Source organism: Haliotis cracherodii, unplaced genomic scaffold, assembly GCF_022045235.1.
Source record: "Haliotis cracherodii isolate W230 unplaced genomic scaffold, xgHalCrac1.p SCAF_15, whole genome shotgun sequence".
NCBI lineage: Eukaryota > Metazoa > Mollusca > Gastropoda > Lepetellida > Haliotidae > Haliotis > Haliotis cracherodii.
Window position 1 is genome coordinate 29,364,549 of NW_027266270.1, and position 8,266 is coordinate 29,372,814.

Consider the following 8,266-nt stretch of genomic DNA (forward strand, 5'->3'; position numbering starts at 1 on the left):
CAAAAACACATTTTTGTGGTTAAATATTTTCATTTCTAGCAAACATTTACATAGATTAATTGCCATATGTAAATAATGGAACAATAAACCGCGCTTGACAAACCAGATAATGAATAATGCTATCAGCTTCATCAGTCATTCGCTGTACGTAAATTCTTAAAATTCAGCAACATAACAACTATCATTATCAACAAAAACATGATTAAAAAAAGGTTCAAACAATATAAAAGCGAGAAGTCTGGAACGTATACGAATCGTTGTAGCAGCTTTCGAGGTCTGGGGCAGAACGCCAGAGCGATTTCGTAGGAGACACACTAATTATGTAGATCTATGTCATGTAAGTAAGAAAAGAATAAAATACTTTTGAACAGTAAATCCTGTACTGACATTGTAAACTTAATATACAGCATTTCACGTAATACGTTTCCACGAACTATATTATGGTATAGAAGAAATATCTCAATCGCCCAAGAATATCCTTGTTTTTGGAATGCATAAAAGTTCTAGTTTATTTTTGGAACATTTTTCTTAGCATATAAAAAGCATTAGTACAAAATCAGTCAAGTTCAGTCAAGTCGTGTCCCACGCCATGCAATAACATTAGCATTTTATGTGTTGACATAGGAGAGCGTGAATACCATAAGCACGAAATCAGTAGTGCAGGTGTCTCCGGATTATGAAGGGGTCGTCTCCAAAGCAAAGAATGGATAATTCAGAGTTCACAAATTAAATGTGTTATTTATGGGAGTATTCATTAATGCACATCACAGTTTATTTTATATGACAATATCCACATATAAACACACACTCAAACTGTCAACAGTTATAACTATATTTAGCTAGTCCGTCATGAGAGGGGTTTTCTGAATAAATTTAATTGTCAATACACATGTCCCCCTGCACGTTCGCAGTGTTTCATGTTTTGCTATGTGTGTTTTTACTGTCAGGCCGAGTATTGGGATGCATAATAAACCAAGGGGCTATTGATGTAGGACAAACACCACTCTCCGGGTCAAATCGTATTTCAATCAGTAAAACGCTACCTTTTGAAACGCCGAAGGTATTTCAAGCTGATTTGTTGTTCAGTCGTGTCCCACACCATGCAATGGCACAAGCATTATATATGTTGACAAAGGAGAGCGTATCGAAGTTCTTGAGAATTTTCACTCTTTGAAATGTAGCATGTTTACTTTATGTCCTGTGGCAAAGCCAACCAATTCAAACACTGTAGTTATATATCTCATAAGACAACATACCTAACTGTACGCCTGTGTGTGAAGCCAATGGTTGCTCTCCCTGACATAGTGTTGGGCATAATACTGCGTACAACCATACTGACGTGACAAAATGACTCTCTAAATACAGAGGTAGCATTGATAGTTATAGTTGCTGTAGCACCAGTAGTCGTAGTTTAAGAAATTAAATAGTAGCAATCTGTAGTGTTGATTATTAGTTTAGTGTGTAATAATGAGTTGTTGTCGTTGTAGTAAAATTAGTTGTGGCTGTTAGTTTGTATGTTTGATTGTTGTTTAACGCCGCACTCAGCAATATTCCAGCTGTATGACGGCAGCCTGTAAATAATCAAGCCTGGACAAGACAGCCCAGTGATTTACATCATGAGCATCGATCAACGCAATTGGGAAACGATGACATGCATCAACAGAGTCAGCGAACCTGACCGCCCGATACCGTTAGACTCCTCTTACGATATGCATAGTCGCCTGGGTTGCTGAAGACCTATTCTACGCCGGATCAGTTGTGATATAGTCACGGATTAGGAATCTAGACGGTCTATTTAAGGATTGATTGTGTATTGTTTTCGGTTCATGGAGGTATGAATCGAAAAACCATTGTGCAAACTGTATGATTCCGCGTATTATTATGATGTACAGATTAAAATACAACATACAGCAAAGAGCGTTTGGGTGATCCTGGCACTGTCATTCTGATTAGGCTCATCATCAGCTTAGGGCCCTTGCCCCCTCTACACGCAGCCTAGACAGCGAATGGGACTTCTCCCAGGACGCGCTGCCCAGTCAAACCAACCCAGAGCTTTTGGAGAATGTGAAGACTCCCCAACACTGCAGCCTTCTGCATTACCCAGATTGTCAGAAGGGCTGTATTCCTGGTAGCAAACCCGGGTGCTCTCTCATTGTCAGTCAACAGATTAGGAGGTACCAAACCTAAGGCACCGAGAACAATGGGGAGTCGGACAACTTGGTACTTGGGATGCAAGCGTGACATTTCGAAAGGAGGTCCGCATATATGCCATGTTTTTCCTCAATCTTGTAAATCACATTAGTGCCAAAGGGGACAGAAAATTCAATGATATAAATGATTTTACTGGATTTATCAAAAAGGACAAGATCAGGTTTGTTGGCCTGGATACGTCTGAGGCTGTAAATTGGTCTATTCCAAAGAATTTTGTATCTATCATTTTCCATGGCACCCTCGACATATTCCGGGTCGTACCATGGGTGGACCGCTGTGTCAAAACCAAAAGCATGACGAAGACGGTAATAAAATTATCGAGCTACACCATCACGTCGTATAAGATACTGTGACTGGTCCTGAAAGCCTCCTGGTTCATTTTTCAGGCCAGACGACTTCATCCAAGCGAAGGACTCTGCAGGATTGCTGATCGTCTCAATACACTGCACATAAACTCGAAGCAGTGGTCGTTCAGATAGCCTCTCCTTGAAAAACTGGGCCGACTTGATATGGCCCTTCGGTTGGTTGTACAGAACCATCAACAAAATCACCACCGACATTGAGAGTATGTCCCACATCCTTGGCTCGTTTTAGAAAACTAGAATGCCTTGTTTTCATCATAAGTCTCGACATGCTTCACAAGAGGATCATCAGAGAAATAAATGTGTGCAAAAGTGCGCAAAACCATTCTGTCATGAGGTGAGGTGAAATTGGGTTTAACGTTGCGTCCAAGATTATTGAACTTATATAGCATGTGTGTGTGTGTGTGTGTGTGTGTGTGTGTGTGTGTGTGTGTGTGTGTGTGTGTGTGCTTGTACTAGTCCGGACTGATGCCGATTTATAGTGCCAGCACACATACCATGCCGCAGTTTAACATGAATACCCCACTCAGACACAGTATCCTGACTCCGAGCCGACGAGTCCTTGTTTTAGCCCCTTAATGATGAGCGCAAGACAGGGTAACCATCTTTTAACGTCTTTTGGTATGACGCGGGCGGACGCTCTACCACTAGACTACGGGGGCGGTCTAATTCTGTCATGAAGAGTTCTGTCAAATCTAGAAAATAAATTCTAATTTCAAACTGTTTCACAAGTTTATCAATCTCGATTGAAAGTAAGTTCCGAAAACAATTTTTGCGCAAGATTTATAATACAAGGGGCATTAAATATTTCTACAATAATATGCATGCACATGATATATACTTCCCCATAATGCAATACCAATAAAACCCTGGAATATGTTCGATAACAAAACAAATTTTACTGAACATTTGTGGGCCCAATACATATGTCGATCACAAAAACAGAATGATATCCACTGGTACATACACGTACAAGACATGAGATTGGAAGCTTTGTACAATGTGCTATGAGGACTACCAAGACATAAAATCTCATTCAGATTAGATGTATGTATGTATCATTGTATAATATTGTATATCTTGTAATATTGTATATCCCTGTGTGAAATTTGTATATATATTTTACATTGTACAAATGTATATATCCGTGTGTCTGTGACAATGCATAGATATATACAAACACACAGATAACTGAATCATTGTATTTGTCCGTATTTGTTGTAAATTAAAATATTGTTTCGAATACAATCCAAGAAAGGTGCCATCAAGATATTGCTGGAATATTGCTAAAAGGGCATTAAATCATACTCACTCACTGAAAGAGATACATTCTTTAAAATAAGGTAAAACAACTTCAAGTCATTTGAAAAAGAATGAAAGTATCTGAAAATATCAAGCAATGAATGTCCATGTCTTTCTCTGCATATATAGTTGAAAACCGAATGCTTCTTAGATGGCTATTAATCTTTTATTAAGTAAAATAGTTCTAATTTAACCTCATTATATTAGAACGCGCAGCCGAATCGTTTCGGGGACAGAGATGAATTACATTGACGCGTGAGACTGGCGTATTTCTCCATATAGTGTAACAAGGAGCAAAGACAAATAATTACACGCTACTACCAATATTGACCGCAGAAATGTAATCTGTTTTCAAAATTAAAATCAGTTATTTGCAACAGCATTCCTCTTCTTGAAATGTAACAAATGTCTTTAAGTTGTAATTTCACAAGCAATCTTTGCGCGTTGCTGTGATTATTTGGGGGCCTTCTTTCGACTAAAGTTCATTTCGTCTGCAGTCAGTTTGATAACAGTGATTGTGGTGAGGTGAGGTGAGGTGAGGTGAGGTGAGGTGAGGTGAGGTGAGGTGATGAAACTGCGCTCAGTTAATTCCATTTTTCCATTGATAATATACAGGTCCGCGCTCCATAATACCTCAATACAACTCAAACGTGAAACATAGCCGAATACTTTAACATATACTGCGAAGAGATAAATGTTTATTTTTGGTGTCACATGCACAAGCCTCTATGGTAAAAACATTTGACATAATATGTGTTCAAAGCAGACACATTGAAATACAAGTGTAACCATTGTGAAATAATAATACTAATACTAATACTAATACTAATATAAATAAATAAATAAATAAATAAATAAATAAATAAATAAATAAATAAATAAATAAATAAATAAATAAATAAATAAATAAATATATAAATAAATAAATAAATAAATAAATAAATAAATAAATAAATAAATAATTGTAATCCTAATAATAATAATTGTAATCCTAATAATAATCATTGATAAATTAAATATATATATACAATACCAATAAAAGTGATAATACATTAATAATAATAATAATAATAATAATAATAATAATAATAATAATAATACCCAGAGCTTCTTGTAAAAGGTCAAACCTAAATCATCATAAAAGTCACATTCGATTAAGAAATGACATTCATCTGCAACATAAGTGGGGGGAGCATCGTGTTCTTTAGAGTATGTACAATATTTACATATTCTTTGAGACAAAGGTATGGGAAGCTCGGAGTATCGGCCGGTCTCAATATGCAGTGGTAGATTACCGCATCTAAAAACATTTGACATAATATGTGTTCAAAACAAAAGCTATGAGGCTTATGAGACACATTAAAATACAAGTGTAACCATTGTGAAATAATAATAATAATAATAATAATAATAATAAATATAATTATTATAAATAGATAATTATAATCATGATAATCATAATAATTGTAATCCTCAATAGATTAAATATATATATATATACAATACCAATAAAAGTGATGTTTTAATAATAATAATAATAATCGTGTTCTTTAGAGTATATACAATATTTACATATTTTTTGAGACAAAGGTGTGGGTGGCTCGGAGTATCGGCCGGTCTCAATATGCAGTGGTAGATAACCGCATCTAAGAGAGGCTAAAATCCTTCTGTGATCCTTGAACTCAACACACTTGACATAAAAATCGACATCAGGAAAACATTTCTAAGTTTTAGAAGTTCGTAATTTGTTCCCGTTTGGTTCATTTCTAAATAGTAAATAAGGGGAAGCATTCTTTGACAAAAACAACAATTACTGAGACGCCTAGCTACCCCTTCATCTGAGAGGTGTCTGACATGTCTTTCATTTATTTTAGTATAAAAACATTAAACGACTGAGGTGGCTTGCTTATAACATCAAAAAAGATTATTTATACACAGTGTTAGGATTCCATAGCCACGGATTAACTTACTACTTTCCTTTGAATAAATATATTTCTGAAAAACACCCCTGAGTCAATTAACTTACTATAACTGAAGGTATATAAGTGTTTTATTCACAATTATCACACACTGATCTGTAAGAACGGTCATATGGCAAGCAGTTTTCACATTTATTACGGAATTACGGATATCTTCAATTGTTTTAAATATAACGATATTCTATTTAAAGATATTAATATTGTTTAAAGATATCATAAAATAATTAATGATATCTTGAAAACATTTCTGATATCCAAAATACAATAACTGATATCATAAAATGTTATTGTGACATCAACAAAATATTTCTTGATATCTCTAAATGTTTTTAAGATATCATTAAACAATTACCATCCTGCTGTAAATAATCTTATTAGAAATAAATTCAAGATATTTTAAATTCAGTTCAAGATATCTTGAAATAAGTTATATATATATCCACAAATGCATTACAGATATCATTAATTCGTTTTAGATATATTTAATTCAATTGGAGATATCTTTAAAACAATTGAAGATATCAGTAATTCCGTAATAAATGTGAAAACGGCTTGCCATACGGCCAACCCTCAGCGTCCCAACGAGGAGAAAGGCAATGGCTTTAGATACAGACTAAATAATACGCGACTGACAAGTGTCCATTGTAGATGTGTATCCTAGATGAATAAAAGCCATTCTACTACACCAGGAAACAATTGATGAATAGATGAATGATTATCCATCGATGTTATGTTGCATGGAATATATATGTATACATAAGAGTTTTCATTAAAACATGACGCGATTGTGAACATCATAGGTAAAATGCATATACAATGATACGAGTCCAATAATGCCCATGCATCAGCGGAAACCTTTACATGTGGGCACGTAATTCCGCGAAGGTAGAAGAACGAATAATCTGCTTTCAGATACTCACTCAAAATAAACTTTGCTCTATATCTGCAAATAAACCTCCGAAACATCTCCTCCAAGGTAATGAAAACAATAACCACTATGGGAGGGGTGCACATGTGTATCCGTGCTGAGCAGTTTGTTGAATGTGCGTCACGTGGCATGGAAAAGTTCGTTCATCCGTCCATAAGTTAGGATAACTGAAACTAATATAATGTTATATTCGAATGGTTTCACTCTTAAAATATATTCATATACACATGTAAGTGAAGATAGTACGTTGTCATTGGTGAAAACATAGAAAAATAACAACAAAGCCTCCACAGACACCGTTTCATGGAGATAAAACAACACAGAAAATAGCGCAAGGGAGATAAATGCGGATTAAAACCGAGATAAAAAGATGTAAAATGACTCATAGTTTGCGACATCTAGCAGTTCATGCATGACATGGGAGCAACGACGAATTACGGAATATCTGTTTGTTTGTTTGTTTGTTTAACACCTCACGCAGCAATATTCCAGCTATATGACGGCGGCCTGTAAATAATCAAGCCTGGACCAGAGAATCCAGTGATTGACATCATGAGTATCGATCTACGCAAATGGGATTCAATGACATGCATCAACCAAGTCAGCAAGCCCGAACATTGAATTAATTGAATGATTTCAATTTAACTTTGTGCACGTGACCACTTCAACACGAAGTTGGGCACCTTGCAGTTATTTGTTCATTTCGGCGGAGTTATTGCCCTCTATTAATTCGCCATTTTAATTTGTCTGGACAACTACTAAACTACTACATCAATTTCTTTCAGATATGTACGTTGGTGTATCTACAGACACTGTACGACATGCCTTCATTTCCATTACCATTGTGTGACCATGGCAACAGAACTGAGGCCACCATCGAAATAGAGGAATTGTCCGATTTCGTTCAAATTTTGTATATTGACATGTTATGTGAAACTCAACCATATAGATTTTGCTTTTACCGTGGTAATGGAAAGGAGGCTTCTGGTTGCTCCTTTAAGTACTCTACCCTATTTCATATAATCTTAACAAATACAGAGGATGCGATTATGGCTTTCAATGCAATTGCAGAGGGACGTTTGGATACTCATGTTAATATTATCATACGTCTGCGGGAGGTATTTAATACCCCATAGGACAGTTCTAGTGAGCATAATATTTTTCAATACATACATAGATGGCCGAAAGGCTTACGTGACGTATTGCCATCCGTGTTTGTACAGCGTGCGTCATCCATCCATTTATAGCTCACCTGGTACGAAGTTCCGCGGTGAGCTTATGTCAGCTCCAACAGAAGATCGAATGGTCGGTCCGTAACTGACATGAAATACTCTACAGGTCGTATGCCTAATGTTCTTTTTTCGCTGTTTTCAATCAACAACGGTCTTTCTACAGGATATGGTAAACTGGTATAGAAAAGGTGTAGACATCATATATGAAAAATATGTATGCTTATTTTTGAATCGACACGGTACTGGTGAAAC

At 35.9% G+C, this 8,266-nt stretch overlaps 1 protein-coding gene across 1 annotated transcript in view; it reads right to left on the reverse strand.

Annotated features, from left to right (window-relative positions):
• Positions 1-6,866, reverse strand: part of LOC139462477 (glycoprotein-N-acetylgalactosamine 3-beta-galactosyltransferase 1-like) — a 71,899-nt gene extending 65,033 nt beyond the window's left edge. The window contains exon 1 of the mRNA XM_071244230.1: positions 6,775-6,866. The gene's annotated coding sequence lies outside the window, so the exon portion shown is untranslated. The remainder of the gene's footprint in view (positions 1-6,774) is intronic.
• Between the last annotated feature and the right edge of the window lie 1,400 nt (positions 6,867-8,266).